Source organism: Aythya ferina (assembly GCF_964211825.1).
Source record: "Aythya ferina genome assembly, chromosome: Z".
NCBI classification, from domain to species: Eukaryota; Metazoa; Chordata; class Aves; order Anseriformes; family Anatidae; genus Aythya; species Aythya ferina.
Window position 1 is genome coordinate 40446090 of NC_140299.1, and position 22017 is coordinate 40468106.

The 22017-nt window shown below is 40.9% G+C and overlaps 1 protein-coding gene across 5 annotated transcripts in view; it reads left to right on the plus strand.

Annotated features, from left to right (window-relative positions):
* Positions 1-2439: 2439 nt before the first annotated feature.
* Positions 2440-22017, plus strand: part of APBA1 (amyloid beta precursor protein binding family A member 1) — an 87607-nt gene continuing 68029 nt past the window's right edge. For 3 of the 5 annotated variants that reach the window (XM_084505132.1, XM_084505135.1, XM_084505136.1), the window contains exon 1: positions 2839-2921. The gene's annotated coding sequence lies outside the window, so the exon portion shown is untranslated. Of the gene's footprint in view, positions 2609-2838; positions 2922-4257; positions 4403-7351; positions 7489-22017 lie in introns of those variants that run through there. The other 2 variants (XM_084505134.1, XM_084505133.1) reach the window with 2 other exon arrangements.

Below are 22017 nucleotides of genomic sequence, written 5' to 3' on the forward strand. Positions count from 1 at the left end.
AATTTGGAAACATTTCCAGTTCTGAATGGCACCTCCCTTAACATCAGGAAGCACCTCTGAATCAGTCTGTGCTTTCTAGCAGCAGGTACTTCACAAACACTAGTCAGAGCTTAATGTTTTTTGACATATAAAAGCTGTAATTCCAAGCTTTCAGACAGCAAAAAGCACTCATTTCTGTCCCTAGTGGATCTTGAGCTATCTGACCTTAAAACCATGTCAAGCTTACACTGGTCTTTTCAGTCTGGGAGAGCTATTTTGCCTTCGGCCCAAGGCTGAACCTAAGATCATTGCAATTTCTAGATCCTGAAAATACATTCAGGCTGACTAGATTAGTACAGCAAGGTAGTAAAAAAAATGTCTGAGCTGCTACTGCCAAGGTTTTTATGTAGGCTAATGGATATATGCATAGAGGTGGAATGTAAACATGCTGAATCCAATTAATGTACTTTACAGAAGGTTGTTTTTTCTTTCTTTTTCTTTCTTTTTTTTTTTTTTTTAAGGAAAAAAAAAAAAAAGCCTTCAACACAATTTCTTCCCGTTTGAAATATCCAGGCCCAGTTAATTAGATGTCCAGACCAGGCTCTTCCCTGTGAAAGAGATGCTTTACTGGCACTCCCACGCAGTGGCTTATGCCGAATGAGCCTCAAAAGCCATTGATACATGGAATGATGTAAATGCTTGTCTATAAATTGAAATACTGGGGGGAGGGGGGAGCATATACAATGAAAAATCAGTTCAGTGTTAATAGCACTGTTTATATAACTGAAGTGTCTGAATATTTCAGAATCTGGTTGATTGCATTTTTTACAGATCACCAAAATGATTTAGAAAACTGTCACTCTTACAATGTTACAACTTAATGTCTGCAAATTGTATACATCCATGCTTAGACTTACTTCATTTAATAAATTTTGCAGGTTTTTCATGGAACTTGTGACACCGGTGTTTTGGCTAGGTTTTACTTACTACCTTTAAATGTGACCTGGTCAGTTTTAAAAGGGCATTTTACACTTGCCCAGGAGATTAATTACATCTAAGTGTGGTTTTACAAAGCTCTAGAAGTGTTTCTACGTTTTCAAAAAGAGCAAGAGCAAAACTGTGTTGCCTAAAGTAAGGCTTAATTTCTAAAATAAACAGACCATAATTTCCAGCATTTAAATTGTAAAAATTGAAGGAGAAAAATATTGACATAAATAATTATCCAACCAATAACATGTACAAGCTGGACAGTCAGTGCTTAATGCTAGCACACTAATACTGTTGTGTTAACAGTAGCATCTCTTCAGGTTCACAAGTAACTTGTGCCCTAGAAGACCTGTCACGATGAGCGGTGAAACAAATGGGGAAAAAATGGAGCTCTGGGAGAAAAATGGATTTATAATACTGCATACTTCTTGGACGTAATTTAGCAATCATGAAGACTGCTATTATTAGTCTTTTAAAACTGTAAGACTTTAGCAGAATAAGATAGGTTGGGAGGGACCCCTAGAGCTCAGCCAGCCAAATCTCCCTCTTAAAGGAGGGTAGAGCATATTCAGGTCTTAACTGCTTGATTATTTTGAGATGGAGGACAGAAAGAAGGAAGTCAATCATAACTAAAGTGTTTTACCTAGTGCAACCATTCAGGAACGAACAGCTCTGGATGTCTCTCATGCACATTCTGAACCTGCTGCATTGACACCTGGGGTCTCAAGCAGGGCCATATACCAGGGTTGCAGAAAAGAAGGTGCAGAGATCTCCTCCGGGTTTTATTTTTACTTCAGAAGTTATCAGGCTGGAAGATGTCTCCAGGATGAGAAAGGACAACAACGATAAATAAAAGCTATTAGCAATGGAGAAGGAAAAAAAAAAAAAAAAAAAAAAAAAAAAAAAAAGAGTAAGTGTTGCAATGTGATAAAAATAGAGGAAAGGGTAGCAGTTGTCTAAACAGCAGAAGTCACACTTTTTTATTTCTTTAACAATGCGTATTTTCGTACTCTCCTCTTCAAAGTTCGCACTGGTGGAGTACTGCAGCGTTTTGACTAGGACATGGAAGCAGAGTTGTGCCTGCCGAGTGGCTGATGTGCGCCACAGGCCCCATGCTACTACCGAGAGCCTGCGAGTTTCTTTGGGGCATGTTTTTGGAAGGCAGCGGAGGGGACTAAATCCCAAAGTAACGCCACGCTGTCACGGTGACTACGATAGTGACTATGACACCACGTACGTGCTGCAGCTACTAAAGGCAGCGTGCACCGGGGTATGCCTCAGCACATCACAGCTGCTCATCGCATTCTCTGGGAAGAGGCAAATTTGCAGTGCTACCAAAATGCACCAATTTAGGACGGAAACACTCTAATTCTGCGTTAGTGGTTAGGCACCTTAAGATGTCTCCCCTCCTTTTTTTTTTTTAATGGACAACTTTGATTAGGTATCAGTGCGGCTCCAGCTAAAGCTGCGTGCTCCTTTGGTCGGTGCACTGGTCACCGGGGGCACCTTGCCTTGAGCACCACGGGAGCCCAGCCGCTCCCGTGAGGATTTTGGGGAGCAGCACGGAGGCAGACCGGCCACCACAGCTGCCCTGCGCTGCACGGAGCGGAGACCACAATCCCTGCGGAGGGACGAGCCGCAGGTACCGCCAGCCTTGCCCGCGGGGCGACGACACCCAGGGGCTGGGCACCCGGGGGCCGCCATCTCCGGCCCCTCAGCCGCCTCCCCCCCGGCCCCGGCCCCGGCCCCGGCCCCGGCCCCGGCCCCGGCCCCGGCCCGTCATGGCGGCCGGGCCGGGGGCGGCGGCGGGCGCTCTGACGCGGAGGGCGGCGCGGAGCCGGGCGGCGGGAGGGGCCGTGCCGGGCCGTGCCGGGCCGGGCGGTGCTGGCGGCGGCCGGGGGAAGATGGTGGCGGCTCCGGAGGCGGCGGCGGCGGCGGCGGCGGCGGGAGGAGAGGTGCGGGGCGGCGGCGGGGAGGCGAAGGGGGCAGCGCTCCGGGGGTGCAGCTCGGGGCCGAGGGGAGCCCCACGGAGCGGCCTCGGCTTTCACCGGCTGCCGGTGCCCGGTGGGGCCCGGCCGCGGGAGGGGGAGGCTGGGGCAGGGCTGGGCAGGGCAGGGCAGGGCAGGGCAGGGCACGGGGACCGGCGGTGCTGCACCGGGGATGGGGGGGGATAGAGAAATCCGCCTCCCCGCGGGGCTGGGGGGTGGCCTGGGCTGCAGAAACCGCAGCATCTCCGTTTATTTGTTTATTTTATCTATAGATTTGTATAGATATGTATTTATTTTTTTTTGGGGGGGGGTGCTGTCGGCAACGGAGGCGGCGGCACCTGCCTTGGAGCCAGCCGGCGGTGACAAAGAGAGAGTGCGTGTGTGTGTGTGTGTGAGTGCGTGAGTGTGTTCCCCAGGTGTTAACATCCCGGTGGGGTGAAGGGATTAAAAAAAGAAAAAAAAAAAAAAAAAAGACAAAAAATGACCAAAAAAAAAATATTAAAAGAAAAAGAATAAATCGAGGTGCGTCTGTGCTTCTTGCTTGGGCGGCGGGGAGGGGAAGGAGAGCAGCGCTGGGGGGAGAGGAGCTGGTGGCCGTGCCTCTGCGCAGATTTGTGCTGGGAAATTGTGAGTCTCTGCTGAAACAGCGAGGGAGAGCCTGGCTTGCAACGCAAATGGTGCTGCGGGGCTGCCTCCCTCCCGGCAGGCCGGCCTCTCGGATGCTCGCAGCCGGGCCCTGGGGTTGCGAGATGCGAGGGTGCTGGGGAGGTGGGTTGGTGCCTGCAGGTGCTTCGGTGTGTCGGGGGAGAGCCACCAGATCTACACAGTGTAACTCTGCCTGGCTCCTTCAGATGAAGTAATGTTCACAATTACTTGGCTTCACAATATACACATCATTATATGAATACCCATACTCTCAAGCATCCCTTCGTGGTAAGCTAGCGGTTCTGTACATCTGGGCAACGCTAAAAATGCATTCCCTTTTTTTTTTTTTTTTTTTTTTTTTAATGTGTTAAAGGCTGTCTGCATGCGTTCACACAATAGGAAGTAATGCTTCCGAAGGTGCTCTGCGATGCTGGATGTGGTGGTGTGACGGATGCCAGGGTGGAGATCTTGGTATCGTCCGATGTACCTTTGTGCATGTGGGGCAGGGAGAGTGGGTGTGGGTTTTTGGAAATAAGCCTGAATATTCTCTTTGCTGTATGCAGTTATCGAGGATCCGTAGTGCTTTCGGATCAGGGACTGCTAATTTTGAGGCTAATGTTTGATTTCTCTGATAAACAACACCGATCAGAAGCAAGCAATCAGATGCAGATGGACTTTAACTGAGCAAGGAACTGGATTCTGACTTCTCCAATATCATTTTAAGCTACAGCCGTATACGATGTTTGCATTCTTAAGCTTAAAAAGCCTGCAGTGTGAGAATTATGTCCATCACTAAAACACAGGTAACTTTCACTTTTTATAAACAATGCCTATGAATCTGCAGCTGCATGAAAGACAAGTAGGTGTGAAGAAATGGAAGGAAGCTCTTCTTCAGCTTCTTTCTTTGTGTTTTTCATAGGTCAATAAGGATAGTCACTTGCTGTGTTTTAGTTGTTTGGCTTGAGGGTGTCTCAGTGTGCAGTAGTGTTTATGGCAAACAAAATCAGGAAAAAGGAGTAGTAAACCTACCCGGGCAGGTACACCCTAGGTTGGTTTGGGGGTTTTACTGCATCTTCAAAGTAAGTTCAGGGTTAGTATCCAAAGCTAATGATCGCTTAAAAAAAAATACCAATAAACTTTGGAGTCATCAAGTAAACAAAATAAAGGAAAATCAAACTAAGAGCTCAAACATTCAATGTGCGTCTGTTTGCCTAGACACTTCAAGATTAGGTTCATAATTTTTTCCCTCAGCACACAATTTGATGGCTGTTGATTGTAGCAGTTCTGGGTTTACGCTAGGTTATGAATTAGAAGAATCAGACCTTTTCCACTAAAAATGAAAAAGAAATAGAGGCAGTTCAGATAGTTTAATTCACATTGTCCATAGGCTATGCAGCTTGATTAATTGAGGCTTAACTTTGAACAATATCCTATTACTGGCGGTTTAAGTCAATCATCGATGTTCTGGTAATGCATTTTTAGATATGTTTTTCTCATTTTACAGAAGATGAAGATTCCTACTTAATGAGAGTTCTAGCAGGCGGCCCTCTGGTCATTATTTCTAATAGATTATGTGTAATACATATTGCATAGGGTTAAAGGTTTCTGAAAAACAGATTGATTGGTTTTGCTTCATTGTATTGACTGGTTTGATAAGCCAGCTGCTCAGAGCACTGTGATAGTGTTTTTCTGTTTCCAATGCATGACACTGTGTTTTTCTAAAAAAAAAAAAAAAAATCTGTATGTTTCTTGTTTTACTGAAGGGGCATATGGAAACATTTATTTTTTTTGCTGCTTTCACATCTGCAAGTGTAAAGTGGTACCTGTCCTAATTCTGAACAACGCTTCCTATACATATAGGAAGTAAAATGAGGAGCAGCTGTAGGTGGCAGAGGACTTAGTTCAGGGCACCGCAGTGCTGTAGGGTGAGACCAGACCCTTCCTGTTGGAGAGGGTCCATCCTGGCATCAGGGCGATATCAGGACATCGGAGGAAATAGGAGTCAAATTTCCAAGGAGACAGTAGGGAGATGCCATTGGGAAAGTGGTGTGCAGCTCTGTTATGTCCATCTAGTCCATTTTGTCTTCACAGGACTATGTCTACATAGTCATGTCCTATGTACTCTATGCTACAGGCTACTTCCTATGCTTTGTTCAGGCTAATTTCAGACATTACTGGAATAATTTTCTGTCTAACAGGACTGTATAAAGAATCGCTTGTTGATAAGCAGTGGGGTTTTGTACATCATAAAAGAAACTAGTGAAAGAAATGGATTACAAGTATGTAAAGCAATAAAAAGTCTAGGTGAGGTACGCCGTAGTAGGAGCTTCTGTTTTTCCTGTCATCCAGCAAAAGGACAAGATGATCTGAGAAATTTAGAAAATGAGTTCAGAATCATTAAAAAAAGAAAAGGGATGTTCTAAATTCTTTTTAGATGAAACAGATAGTCCAAGAATATATGACAGTAGGGGGGAAGGGCACATGTCTATGAAATCTTGCTCAAAAGCCAGCAGTTATATATGTATTTTTTATGAGGAATTCAATAAAAATTAAGCTCTGTAAGTTTAAGAAGACCACCTTATCATACACATAAAGAGTATTTGAGAGTTAGGAGTGAGGGACATCATCAGAAATCTGTTGGCAAATGTGACAGATTAGAGCACGTCCCTGGAATGTTTGGCGGAATCCCTTTAATGGTAGTTTCTTTTACTGACTTACTAAACTTTTCTGAACCTCTGTGTCCATGATTTTTAAGCATCAAGAGCATCTGTACTGATTTTGGTATTTAAACTTTCAATTGTAAAAGGTGAGCACAGATCAGGAAAACATCAGGGCAGCAGAGCCATGGACTTGGCCATCTGATACCAAGATCGACTGAGCAATTACCCTGCTTTTTACCAATTCACTCGCTGTTACTTTATTTTTTTCCATGCTAGTGATGTATGCAAGGGGAAGAACCACTTTTATGTATATGTGATAGCGGTGCTGGGTTGATACCTAGGAGATGAAGTTTGAGTACCCTGAATTGATCTGGATAAATCATTTTATTTCTTTGCAGTTATTTTAATTTTTGCACGTAGGAGAGAAGGTTTTTGATCGTTCCGCTTTTGGTGGTCATTCAGAACTTTTGTTCCAACAAAAAACATTTTGCTCACAGAGCAGTGGATATTGTGGTGAGCAGGAATTTAGGGACTGGATAATAAAAACTGTTTTTAAATGAGGCAGAAGAAAAAAAAATCAGGACATAATGGAAAATTGAAAGCATGAACATGATTTTGCTTTCTAACATGCTTAGGTTTTATTTACCATTTTTTGTTTAATTCATTCTGATATGAGAGCTGCTATTCTTGACGATAGTTTTACTGTTACTGTGCATTCGTATAATGCATATTCTGGTGGGATTTTGATCGTGTTTGGGTGCTTCTGTAGTCTTAAATATAACTCTTAGACCAAATAAATATAAATTAGAAATGTATTTTCCAAGAATAAACTGACAGTAATATCTAAAAAAACATCCGGACACTGGTACAGGAGGAAGCGGAGGTTAGAAGTTCTTGTTCTAGGTCTTCACTAGGCTGATATAAAAACAAGGTTTTAGGTAACAGGCTTTAAATCCAGAGTTTTGGGAGGGCATGTGCTGCCTCCGCTCCTGGAGGGGCAAGTTGGCCCGTTCTGCGGGACGTGCGTGGGGAGCTGTGGGGTTTTTATTTTCTCTTAACAGCTTTCTCACACCAGCTCTTTTATGATCCCAGGAATAATTTAAGTTGGAAAGGATCCCCGAGCGCCATCTGATCTACACCCTGCTCAAACTGGGTGACTGAGGCAGAAGTTGTGCATGCGATGCATATACCCGGCTTGGCTCCCTCGCCTCCCAAATTACGAAACCGAGGTACCGCTTCTCGAGGGTCTCCAAAAAGTGATGCTGTGCGCACGGTTCTGCTCGCAGCCCAGGCAGCAGGAGGCAGGGCTGGTGGAGGCTGGCCTCCCTCTGCCCCGTGGTGGTCTGGCAGCTCGCGGTGCTGGGAACAATGGTCACCTTCCCACGGGCTCTGCCGGGCAGGTCCCTCGTACCGTGGTCACTCCGTCCAGCCTGAAACGCAGCTGTATCATCTTAACCAGTGACCTGGCAGTTGTCTGCCTTTTTTTTTTTTTAATTGGATTTTTAAGACAATAAAAAGAGAGAAAAGGAACCCCCAGAAATACAGAAATTGTTTTTGTGTCAGATTACGTTGCAGCAGTTTCACAATTTGATCGCCGTTTTTAAAAAACTAAAGGTTTACTAAGCAGCTTTCCTCCTGATTGCATGTTGTGTGGTTACCTTTTAGCTGATGAAGAAAATCTCCCCTAATAATTTTGTGGTGACCTGACAGAAATGCAGATGTTCTGTGTTAAATAAAAGATGTTATGTGAAGCCAGTCTGGAGCTCTGTAACTTCGGTACATTTCAGTGGTCATTTTAAATACCCTTTCCATGTGCTTTATTTGTATTTTTGATATCCTCAGCTGTAGTGCCTTTTGTCTGGGAGTGATAAATAGGGGTGAGCTCAGGTTCTGCTCTCACTCAAGAATTATCTGGCCTTGCTGATAAATGATTAATGTAATCCACTTACTGGATTGCCATGACATCATTCAGATTTTGGCATGCTTAATTTTATTTCATAACAACATAACAATGAGCAAATCCCAAAGTCCTTGAAAGCTTCTTCCTGCAGGAACGCGCTCCCACGGCGAGGGCAGCGGGAGAGGTAACGGAGCTGCTGCGCTCCTAGCAGTGACCTGGGCATCGCTGGAGGGGGCTGCTCTGCCCTTAGCACTCATGTTTCTGCCTGAATTTTAACACCTGGACTTCCTAGCGTTCAGCCTTCTTGCTGATGACAACTAGTCTGATCGATTCAGCCCTGTTTCAAAGTCTTGCAGGAGCCATGCAGTTTTCTCCCGCTGCGTTTCGAGTGCGGCACCCGTTGGGCCGTGATGGTTTTGGCATCAGCAGTTTCACTTGTAGGTGAAGTTGACACGTGAGTCCACTCTTCTGTCTTTACTCACCGGGAGGGTACACTCTGTTAATGAGCTTAACGCACGCTCGGATGTCTTTTTATTTCTTCATTTAAGAAAACTGTAAAGACTGAATGACTGAATTTCAAGTTAGGCCAAGCTGGTTCTGAACGTAAATTTAGATGTAATTAAGGCTACAGAAAACACATCTGTGTTTCAGCAGTTACACACATTTAACAGTTTGGTGTACAATTCATCAAAACTTGTTCTGGATACACTTCCAACTACTCTATTAAAAAGAACTATTATTTCTAGTTAGATGCTGATCTCATTATTTCTGGTCAATGGTTCGCAGCCATTGACCTATCTCAGTATCTTGAATATAAAATTTATGTCTCATGGAAGTCTAAATAAGTAAGCTACAAAGCAGGATAATTAAAAAAATATTGTGATGTATATTGGCTGCATGTATCACTGCTTACATTAGATCAAAAAGTCTCAGAAATGTGTGAGGTTACTCTGTGGTTTACCCCAGTAGCATGGAACATCACCTCGTGTCCTCTGGTGCATTGGTTATGAAGCCCTCAGGGATCTAGTCGTTAGTTGTCCTTTACCAGCAAATTCCAAAATGTTTCTTAGATGAGATCAGCGTAGCCACCGGTAGGATGAATTATCCCCTGGTAGTCCGTACAAGAATTTTGAACTGAATGGCAACGTGGAATTACAGTTGAATGAAAACTATATACTAAAAGCAAAACCATAGCTTTTATGTAGTTAGTATAGTAAATTTTCAAATAAGTAATAGGTTCTTTACTTCAAAAATGTTACCTTTTGGTGAGTTCTCAGAAATTAAAATTCCAGTGGAGAGTGTATTTCTGTGTGGAACACAGGCAGTTTTGGGATCTGGCATTTTTTGTATGCAGATTTGTGTTCTGTTGAACATAGTTTTTCTTCAGCATCTCTAACTATGAACATAATGACTTCTGAGGTAAAGGCACAAAGATTATATACATGTATATAGATATTTTTTTCCGGCATGTAACTAGGTTGAAACCAAAGCAGGTCAAACTCAATTTTGATCGTCAGCGATCTGCATATTTGTCTCTTAATTGGCATTTTTTAAACATCAGTCTCCACAGTCTCCATGGTGCAGGTTTATAAGCATTCAGTAGGTACCCTCCAGGTTACGGAATAGCACAAACACTATTAAAGTAAGACTTCCTTTTTTTAGTAAGAAGAAAATGCTTGAAAAAGGAAGACTTTTTTTCAGCTTCCTGCCCAAGAGCCATGACATTGTAGAAAAAGTTATTTGGGGGCCACTAGACATTCAAAACACTTAAGGATTTGTACTGGTTTTGTGGCTTGGTGGTTTTTTGTTTTGTTTTATTTTGAAGGTGTCTTACACCTGAAATCAGGGGGCTAAATTACAAGGATAATGTAATGTAACTGGATAATTCATATTTTTTTTGTGTGTGTTACAAGGAAGATGAAGATATTTTTTGTTAAGATACCTTCAAAGTCAGTCTGAAGGTTTACTAGTCATATGAACAGCAAAGAGATATTGGCAATACACCGAAAAAAAAATTACTCTTTTTAAAATAATACTCTGTCACTGTTATTAAGGGTTAGAGTATTTAAAAAATCAGACAGACACCCCTGAAAGATTGGCCTCTTCCAACTAGATGCATGTAAGCTGTCACTTTATTTATCCCACTTGTTGAAGTCTTTACCTCTCTCAGATGCTTAACACAAGTCCTGCTGCGCTATGGCCTTCTGCAATACCTAGCACTGTTATTGAGGTGTAAGAGCAGACAAGCCACAGCTTTTCTGTGTTGGGTTTTTAGCTGTGATAGGGTGCTGAGCAGTGGGCATATCTGATGATCCAGATAAAACTCACAGTTTTAATGGTTCTGAGTAAGGATCCAACAAAGCCTGCAAAGCCTTTGTGTGGATATCATTGGTCTTTACCAGGCATCTGTGAGGGACAATGGCAGAAAGAGAAGACATGTGTAAATATGTCATCGGATTTCCAAGTCAGTATGAAGTAGTACACTGTAATTGTCATTATTCGTATGTAGTTTGAACAGCATGAAAGACTTGTTTGAAACACTAATGGGTTTTAGGACGGCGACTCTGCTTGTAGAGAAGAGGATGAATATAAAACAGAGATTTATGGCTGCAGTTTCACTAGAAGCCAGTGGGGAGGCCACTTGCTGGTGTCCCCAAATAGGGAGACACATGTTGTGTCTTGGAAGCGGGGTCAGACAGTGTGGTCTGTCTTGAGGCAGTATTTTAAAGGTGAGGTGGAAAGTAGAGCAGCATGAGGATAAGGGAAAGAACATGGGGAAGGGAGGAGTCTAGTTAATTTTATTTTTTCTGTAGGAGGAGAAATTGGGATGCTGAAAGTGCAGAGAAGTACCAGTAGCCACCTGTTCAGTCAGTCCGAGGGAAGTGTGTGTTAGGTTGGTGGCAGGGAAGAAATTATTTAGAAAAAATCAAACTTCTCTGAAACTTTCAGTTGTGTGTGATTCTGTCTTCGCTGGGGTAAAACTAAGCCTTTCCAAAGCCTTGCAAATACTGCAGCAGTACAGCTTTGTAACTGGTTTCGGGACCAACACCAGATTTTACCATTTGTTTTGACTGAAGTAATTGGAGTAGTGATTATGCTCAGGTAAGTAAGTAATTATCGGCACAGGATTTTCAATGTTGGCACCTGTCATTGCTCTTTAAAAATTACATCCTATTTGGAGGGGAGGAACGAGGAAGGGAAGTGACTTTGTGTAAGTGCAACATCCATCTGGTGTGTTTTGATGACACAGCATGTCAGTGAGTTGAGTTATCTCATATTTGCTGTGACGTTTGCCAGTGCTAAATACATAATGAGGACTTGGCATACAGTATAAAAGGGACCTGCTATTTTACGTGAATTTTATATATTCAGACTTACATTATTTCTGAAGCCTGTTCATTCTTTTGCTCGTTTATTAACTGAATCCTTTGAAGTCAGCCTAAGATCCCATGACCTCAGCCCTTTAAGAACAAAATTTATGAAGTATGAACTTTCTTTTACTGAGAGGGAAAATTCCCCTAAAGATCTCCACCATGATTTTATTGTAAAAAGAGTAAGTCTGCCATCTGAAGCCCCGTCTAAAGGGAAAAAGGATGGATTGCACATTAATGGTTGAGGATGGAAATCTGGAACCCATTTTTGCTGAGGAGAGACTAAAACCTGTGAAGTTTTGTCATCCTCTTCTGTTGCTGAAGAGCAGCTGAAGGTATTGCTTTCCCCACAGGCAGTGGTTTCTGAATTCTCTTTTAATTACTCCCAGATCTGTTCTTGTAGGTTTTCATATCTTACCAGGCACGGACCCGGAGAACTGATGAAGTTTTTGACACTGTCACTTGTGAGGAAGCATTTGAGTGCCAGGAGCAAAAATGGAGTGAAAAAAACACTGATTTCAGCCTGCTTTTTATGAGATGTCAGTGGTATTGTTGCAAGTTTTTGCATCTGGGGACTCAGGGTGGTAGCAGCGCTTCTGTTTGCGTTTCTAGAATTATCTTTATGATCGTCATTCTTTCAGTCTCAGCCCCAGATACCTGAGAGGAAACCTTCTGCTGTGGTAGTTACTTTTTTTTTCCTTTTCCAAAGTGAAGTATGTGAAAATTGAATTTCTCCTGGCAAGAGCTAATAGCATTGTCATCCTTCTGGTTCATCTCCACGTGTCGCACGCTTGTGACAAAGTCTGGAAGGTAATCTCACATACGCCAGATGTAGAATTAAATGTGTATCTGTTGTTGTTTTGCTGTGGGTACCGTGTATTTTAAATGTGTTTGGGTTGTATGTGGTGAGGATTTTTAATCCTCTTCTTTTTTTTTTTTTTCTCGTCCCTCCCATCAGACTCTGGCTTTTAAGTTACGTCGTTGTTATGTCCACTTGTTCCTTTTTGTCCTGAGGAGGCTAAATCTTCTCCTAAATGGAGCCCTGTTCACAAGTGCCCTGTGTGTGTGGCACATTCCCCAAGCAAGAGGTGATGGGATAGCGGGTTTTACCTCAGAGGGAGTGGCTGTGGAGGACACATGGGAAGAATCGAGTGGGCTCCTGTCTCCGGGTCTGCATTTCATCTAGAAACATCTGCTTCATAAAACATATAACTTTATCTCTTGGAAACTGCAGGAGAACCACGGACTGGGCTGATGGGAAGACCTGAGAGCTTAGAAGTTGGCAGGCGCTCCCTCGTTGTGCCCGGAGCTGTGCCACAGCCCTCAGTTCGGAGCCAGCGGCCTGGTGCCTGAGTAGATCTTTGGCTCCTCACGGTAACGACTTGGCAGCGCCTGGCTGCTCTTCTGCTGGCTTCGGTGCTCCACAACAGGGGAGAGTCTTCCCGTTCTCTGAGCCCAGCTTTCCGCACTTTTGTATTTGGATTTTTTTTTAATAATGTTTAATGTATTGGGATGATGTCTGTTCGTGCTTGCGTGTGGCAGGAGTAAGATGGTGTTTGCTGCTGCCCTGCCACGCTGACAGAGATGCTCGGTGACTGGCAGAGATGAACCATTAAGGTTTTTGGCTATAAAAGAACCTATAAACTTCTGATCTCAGCCTCAGTTGTGTGCTTCTTATGGTATGGGTTGCCTGTCTTGAAACAAACACCACAAGGATGTTCCAGGGGTAGGGATTATTCTTAGTACTTTGAGCAGACTGAAATCTTATTTCCCTTTTGTTAATTAAGGGGAAGGATCTTGGTGAAAAGCCTGCAGCCCCCTGACAGAAGCAGCAGGAAACAAAACTGTGCATGATAATGAGGGCTTAACTGAGAGCGATGGGATGAGAAACAGGAAGAAAAAACCAGGCGTTGGAAAAAGCAGCTTAACTCTGGGGTCTACCAGACTGTGAAACAGCCTCTCAGGGAGCCAGGGAAGGTGTACGCCTTTGGAGAAATCAATCCTCCGTGGTACGTGGACCTCGAAAATATGGTAGGGAGTGGTCCTTAATTTGAATAATCTCTTTCTGAGGGATTTTGACCCGACTTTGCATTTCATGATCAGGGATGACTTCATCCTTGAAAACGATGTAAACAGATCCTCCCCTCCCCTCCCCTTAAATTTGTATTGTTTGTTTCTCATCAAATGTAATTTTCTGATACTGTTTTTTACATGAGCACAGCCATGTGGTGATGGAGTAAATTATTTTCCATTTTAGCTAAGCTGTTGAAACAGCATTCCTTGTCTTTTTCTGTCGCCAGCTGCATTAGCTTGATATTTAAAGTTTGATTGTGAAAAAGGTTAGGAATATTGTGAAAAAGGTTAGGAATATACATTAGTATATTTCGATAAGTTGGCATCACTTGTCTAGCGGGTGGTCATAGCAGAATTGCATATGGTCATGCTTTGTATTTATTTATTTATTTATTTATTTATTGACCTTTGCAGGTCAGAGGAATGTGTCTAAATAGTGCGCCCTGTACCAATGATGTGACTTTGATGTGACTCTGAACACGACCACAATTTGTGCGACTTGCCTTTCCCCTTTGAAAACATACAGGGACAGTGAAATCTGTAGAAAAGTCGACCTAAATTGTCAGGATCAGATAGAAGCACAGTGAATGGCACAGAGCAATATGGGCTGGGTAAAAAGGGATTAAGGGAAAAAATGGGAACACTGTACAAGTACCCTCACTGTACTAATAATATACAGGGTGGGAGGGGGGTTAGTTAAGTTTTTTTGAAGTGGTAAAACAAGGAAGTTGAAGGTTGTTGTATCATAGTAAACATGACAAGAAATTGTAATGGTAATGCAGGATTAATGGAAACACTGCTAGGTATTCTGACTGGAAATGATTTATAGGATTCAGAAGTTAATGTAGATCAACAAAAGATGCTTTACAGGCCCCGTGGGTCTGTGATGTAACCATCTCCCTTCGGGGAAAACATCGTTCCTAGCTGAGTTTCTTTTGTTGCCACAGCTGGCTATGACAATAATGTGATGTGCGTTTGTATGTAACTTTTTTCTTTTTATTCTGAAAAGGCAGAGTAATTTTTATGATTGCAAAGTGTCTTTAGCTATTTCAGCTGCTTTGGTCCTCTCTCTCTGTGCCCCTGTAGGTGGTTCAAAGGATGCCATTCTAGCTCCGAGGATTCTCATTGTCTCGTATCACTGAGTCATATTCTCTATGCTTTTAAAATCCTTCATTGTGCCAAATGCTCTTTATTAATTGAAGAGTGATTATCATTACTTCTGTAGACTACTGAATTCTCTTTAATGATCCTGAATTTCATGGTATTCTGTCTAATGTACCCCACTTACACATTTTACCCATCACCATAATACCTTCAGCGTGTGAAGTGGGCAGTGGAGCCTCTTGAGCAATCAATCACAACCTGTGCTTGCACAGGATCAAAAGACCATAATGAGGCATCAAGCCTGACTCTGCTGAATGATCATGCCTGCAAATGGTGTGACTGCGCCTGTAGGACTGGTGTTGTGGCTTCAGTGATACTCAGAATTGAGAAAATTATTATACATCATCTCATTGAATTGACTAATTTCCTGGATGTACTAAAAATGGAACAGTTTATTTTTTCCTTGCAAGTATTTAATAATTTAACAGATTTTAAATACTGTTTCTCCTCCCTTTCCTCCCTCAACCTTTTTTTTTTTCCATTTTACCAAAGAAGAGCCTGAGCTTTGAATATGAACAGCTCTGCAGTCTCCCAGAAAGTAGTGTCCATCAGTGAGATGCAGCATATACTGTTATATTTTATCTGTTTGAGATCTTTCTGCTGCTTGTCAAGGCTGTGTGAAGTCCATTAATTCGCCAGACTTATGCAGACCTGCAGGACTGGAGCAGCAGTGAAGTGGGGTGTAGAAGGTAGCGTGGTTTCCCTCCCCATGTGCCACGTGTTGATTGCTCGCTCTGGTGAGGTGACCCACATGGCTGTGTCAGTGATAGCTTGTTTTGTGGAAGCCTGCTCACTGAAACAGAGAGAAACCTGTCTGTTGTGCATCCTGACTGCTGTGTTCCTCCTGACTGGTGTTAGCAGTTTGAGGAGACTGAGGACACACTACATTTTTACGGCCTGAAGTTCAGTGACAACATCTTAGAAGTGTTCAAGTCCACGTCCACTAAGCTGTATATGCATAACACAGTACAGCAATAGCCATTCTTCTGTATGAATTTTAATTGTGATTGGAAAATCAGCCAGGGAACTGTCAGCATTTTTTTGTTCGGTAATAAATTTGCCAGTGTTGTTTATTGCTGTCTGTATAATCCAAACCAGAAATCACTGAGACAGTGAAGGGAAATGCATTTGCAGTCTCAAGCAAATGGACACACAACTCAGGTGCAGGATTTGTGACTCTGAGGAACCTAGTAAGGTTTAAGATTAATGTTAGCTTTTGTTTCTCAATAAATTCAAAACATGTAAAGAAGTGATTACTGCCTGGGGCTTGTTCTTAAAAAAAAAAAAAAAAAAAAAATCAGTCATGTGACATTTGGCTAATTTCACTGAAGCTTGTGCAAAGATTTGGCTTCTCTGTGTACTGTGTGCAAGGCGCTATCAGTATCTGGAAAAAGGTAATGAAAAATATTTCCAAATGCTCTTCTACTTTTTTTTTTTTTTTTTTTTTTTTAATATATATATATGTGGAGCAACCAAAAAGATTAAGGTGACATTGCTGCTTTGATGCTGGGGGCGTAAGAGTAGAAGTAATGACTTGATAATCCTCTCTACGTGGAAGAGATTACCTTTTTTGTTTAAAGCAGTATTTACTTAATTTTGATAGTATTTATCATGTCGCATGCTTCTGTTTACACTTCCACTAATTGCTTGGTCTAGAATAGCTCCCAGAAATGCCCCATGGAGACCAGCCCATAAGCACTTCCAGAGCAGTGAATGGCATTGCAGAGCAGGGGGTGGCATTGTGGAAGCCCTGAACAGCAGCTGAGGCCATGCATTTGGGCAGTGACATCCAAAACCTCTGAGGTGGAAATTAGTGCAAGTGAAGAGTACGATCAGTGGCATTCTTTATGAATTTAGCTTCCCTAAGTGGGATTTTCTTGCTGGGTATCCCAGGATTACAAATCCTTGGGAATCTGGAACAGCACATGAATGGGAAGCAGAAAGGGTCCGAAAGATCCTTCAATTTAGCAGAGCTCACGGTCTGTTTCTAGGGTAACTAGCTAAGCCCCTAACAGAGATTTTCATTTGCACCAAGAATGTAGAAAAAGCCATAATTTTAATGAGGAAAAAACATCTAGAGACAGCTGATTTACATCTTTGTAGCTCTGCTACAAACCTGTCAGTGATGCAAAGCTATATTTAATTTTGTGGAGTTACATATATTTAGAACCAACTGGAGGTCTATCCTTAGTATTTAATCCATGTGTTTGTTACTGTTGAAAGGCTTACTTGGGAACTAAACTGAGATGTCATTGTGGCTTTGTGGACATCTCTGAAGGATATGCCCATATGCTGTTTGGAAGCTATATTGGAAGCAAGTTTCCACATTTCCTTTTTGGTACTGTTCTCAAACAAATCTGTTTAAGTAACTCTTAGTTCTTATTGGAAGCGATTTATTATACTCTTTTCACACTTTCTCTTTTAAATTCAGAATGGCTCAGTTGATCAGTGGCATTTTCAACCCAATGTTTGCATTGATGTAGCTAAGAACAAGATGCAACCTGTAGCCATCAATGATTTATGGCTAATTGTGTATTCTAATTTTTCATTTTTTTGAAGGTACAGTGTAAGACGTTGAAAACAAGTTTCAGAAGCAGGTGAGCTCAAAAGGAAAGATAGCTTCTTAAGATTTTGTACACTTGCTTGTAACTGGCAAAAAAAAACATCCACCCAAAGGAATCTGTAAGAGAAAAACATGCTAGATAGGCTGTTTCTTAGGTAATATGCTTATTTATTAGGCTTTTTAATTTAATTATTTAATATTTAATTTTTAACTTAATTCAGGCTTCAGATAGCAAAGTGACTTTATCATTCTTCTGTCTGTCTTTTCATAATGTGGGTAGCTTTGATTCTATTCTTGCTGGAAGAATTTGCTATCATTTTTTGTTTGTTTGTTTTTGGTTAAGAAGTGAATTGGGTAATATTATAAACATAAACACAACATAGAAAAAAAAAACACAAACACAAACCCCACAAACTAGTTAGTTTGGATTCTGCATAGCTGGTTTAAGGTGATTTTTATATTAATAAGGAATTTTTTCTTGAGAACAACTAGAAATTGTTCTCCTCTAACATAGAAGTTTATGAAACTTGGGGAAATTTAAAAAAAAAAAAAAAACTGTTGCCTGATCAGATCATATTTATGAGTGTATGGATAGGTTACAAAATATTCTAAATACTGGGATGGGAAACTGCATGTTCAAGGAATTGTCACTTTCAGATCTGCATTTCTGTATTTGAGAAGTGCTTGTGAAATTTCTCCAACACTTGATATTTTGCTCTCTGTCACAGTTCATCTTCGTATGGTTATAATGCCAGAAACCAGAAAAGTTCAATAAGAGTGTTGCAAAACTGAGAAGAAATCAGTCCTGGAGTAATGCCAAGCAGGACCATAGTTCATCAAAGAAGTGATTGCTGAGTAGGTTGATTCTGTACACAGGGAAAGAGCTAAACTTCTGGTTTGTTTGGACCCTTCTGTAGAATCCCTTGTACTAAAACTGTAATCAGTAAAATTGCAGTAGGCAAATGGAATACACGTATCTTTCCTAGAGAATGAGCACAATTACTTCTCAGGGATTGAATGACCTTTCTGTGTCTTGGACGTGTCCCATGCAGAATCCTTACATGGCTCATGAATACAGCTTCTGTATGTCTTTTCGCACAGGATTTGAGGAGTTGTTTTGTAATATGTAGCTGTCGTGTATCTCCAGAGCGCTTCTGAGAAGACAAAAAACTTGAGAAATTATACAAGGACTGGGTCACATGGAACCTGATTTTTGAAAGATTTCAGAAGTCTGCCTTTCTTAAACTGCTCTATTTCTTTCTTATCCCACTCCCCATATCCTATCTACATGTCTCCCAAAAAAAGCAGAAAATTGGTTAATAAACAGGATAGGATGAGGATAAGGTAAATCTGAACACGTGCAGCATTGTTGACCAGATCATGCCCATAGGTTGGCCTGCTAGCAGCTACCAAACTTGCGCTTGAGTTTCCCCAAGTGGGAAGATGATTTGGGATTGCCCATGAAGCTTAAAGAAAATGTACCGTCCTTGAGACTCTTGCCCTTATTAATTTAAAATTGGTCAATGGTTAAAAAGTTATGGATGAGAAATAAGAAGTGTTTAATCACTTCAACATGTTTATGTACCAGCCTAATAAAATAGTACCTTCCAGGCCATTTCATTGTAGCTTTTTTTTTTCATTGCAGTATTATGCATACGTTGTAAATCTTACAAACTTGTTTGGTTCTTTGTTTTATTTTTTTGCTAAATAGTAATTGAAAATGAAGCTTTATTTATGCCTATGTATTTCTGTTCCAAAGGAATCGAGTTTTGTGAAAACATCAGGTATACTTCATGAATGTGACGGCCTCTCCACAGAACTGCTTACATGTAGATCCATAGCATTCATCTGCATTTTGTTTTATAATGATGAGCTCATTCTTGATCGTGTTTTTGGTGAACCCTTGTGTTAATTTTGGTGCAATATGGATTCTTAAAGAGTTAATTTTGTATGAAGTGTAGAATTGGGATTCATGTATCTAAAAGTAGATTTAAATTGTTATGCTTTTAAAAAAATAACATTTCATTTGCAATTCTGAATGGACTGTATGCCAAACCATGACTACTTCTTTTCCATTGTTTGCTTTTTCTTTCATACAGAAGCTTGATTTAGGATTAATTGAATAATTGATTACTCAGGGAGGTTATTAGAAGCCTTAAGTTTGGCTTCTCTTAGTTTCAGCACTAACCATTTTGCAATTGCAGTGATCTCTTCATGAAGAGATCGTGCAGCTGATAACACTTTTGTTTGCCCCAAACAATTTCTTGCAGATGGATGAGCTCTTCAGGATAGTGTTTTTGATTACTTTAGAAGAGATGCAGAACTTCATAGTAATCGCTTCTGTGTGTTTTTTGAAGTATTTTCTTTGGACATTTTTCATCAGAAGTTTGAAATAATTTTGAATCCCTGCTATCAGTAGTAGTTGTGCATCAACCAGTTGCTACACAATGAAAAACAGTGGGTTATAGAAAGCAAAACTCATCTGTTTCTCAGTTATAAATAGGTTTGCTAGACACTTGGCTGATCTCATGTATTATCTTTTCAGTGCCACAAAAGAGAATTGAAAGCATCAAAAGGAATGTATCAGCATGACTTATTAGGACAGAGATGCCATTTAGATTTATTTATTTTTAATATTTATTTCTTTATTTTGTCTGGATTTCTTGGATATTATCTGAATTGACAAATGAAAATGTGGTGGACATTTTTTATTGTCACAGGATGATGATAACTGGTGCATCTCTAGCCAGCATTTTTATCTACCTTATACACCAGCACAATTTCTCCACAATTATCCTTTCCCTAAAATATAGTGCTATTTTCAGCTGATAATTCAGGTAGACTACGAAAGGAAACTAAGTATTGCCTTTTCACAGCTTTTCTAAGAGGTACCAATTCTAATTTTGAAATATTTAGCTTGGAAATTGACATCGTAACTTTCTTCTGCTTTAGATTTTCAGTTGTTTTCAGGTATGTGTAAACAATATAAAGTGTTTATTTACAAATGAGTGGATTATGTCCAGCCTTCAACTTGTGCTTTTATTAATCTCCCTTTCCATCTCTCCTTCCACATGCTTTTGGTATATGTGACCACCTTACATAGCAAGAAGGCTAGAATTTGTTTATTTTCTTCAATCCAACAATGTCAAATATCAGTGTTACAATAAAATGAAGAGAAAGGATTGCTTCTACAAACATTGACTGCTGTAAATTCTGCCATATCGGAAGGCATTCGGTTGCTGCTGAGGATTATTTTTTTATTATTTTTGTGTGTGTGTGTGTGTGTTAGGAGTTTGGTGCTAACCTTTGGTTTAAAAACACAGCTTCTCTGGATTTCAGGGGATTTTATTTTTATTTATTTTTTTTAAAATTTTCTAGCTTGTGGTTTACTCTTCTACTGAATTTCTCAGTATTTTTCCTTTGTATATTTCATGTGGGTCATTTTCAGGGAAAAAAAAGACCTTGTTAGCTAAGTTGATTCTTCTGTTTAACATTACTGTGTAGTCATGCTGAATTTCATGTTTGATTTGAAGAATGATCTGCTGCTTTTTTTTCAGCATCCTCAAAGGATGCTGTTCAAGGTCATGTGTGGAGGAGGTTGTACTTCATTACTGCTTAGCAGTCCAGAATTCCCCTTGGTGGTATCACGTACTAGTACTCTGTGAGTAGCTGGGGGTTTTACTGCTGGAGCACAGCACCAGATAAATACGTTATGGTAAGGTTTACTGGCTGGACCTGCACTGTGGCATTTTGTCTCTGTTTTCTCACTTTGTTTCATTGGTGGAAACTTGATTAGTGGCAGAAGAAGGTTTTTTTTTTTTTAGTCTGCTACCTCTTGTTATAAATTAGTGTTTTTCTTTCAAGTATTGGTGTACTGAAATAATGGTAGCTCTGTGTGTTGTTACAGTGAAAGACTGATTCAGTCTGTAGGAGTTTTAAAACATTGAATGCACCGTATTCTGTCACATTTAGCACTATGTAAAACTACATGGGCCTTACATTGGTATGATGTGGTGGTTTCAGAGGTTGTGAACTTTGAAAGAAGGTTAAGTAGCTTAAGGAGATGCATGTGTTCTTTGTCAATGCTGAAGCAAGAGATTTACTTTGAAAAGCAGGTTAAAGAAGTGGAAAAGAGTCTAATTCTAGTAAGTTCTCCTTTTTTCCTCTTTTTTTTTTTTTTAAGAATTGTAAAGGTTTGGCAATACATTTTTATTAATCTATTGTCTTCTGCATTTTTCATTCTGCTTCCTGGAGAGGAATTTTTCAAGGACTGTGATTCCTTTAGTGATTGATTATTTTGGCCATTTATTTATTTATTTATTTATAATATTTCTCTGGTAAGTGTGAGGTACAAAGGTCTCTGTGAGAAATATCTCAATAATTTTCTCAGACAGGATCTTCTTGAAGCTATTTTATTCACAATTGCAATGGCAGGCATCCTATCGTAACCTTATATTCCCTATTACTTGATGCTTTCTTCATTGGCTGAGTACTACAGGTTTACAAACTACTAGGCAATTATTACTATACCATGTATGTACAATTTTATTTGACCAACCTTTAATTTCTTCTTTTCCTTTTTTTTTTTTCCCTTCTTCTCTCTTGACTAGAGGGCCCATGATTTTCGTTTTTACTGATTTCACACTGCTTGTTCTGTTTTTTGTATTTTGGGGCAGTGGGACCCTCC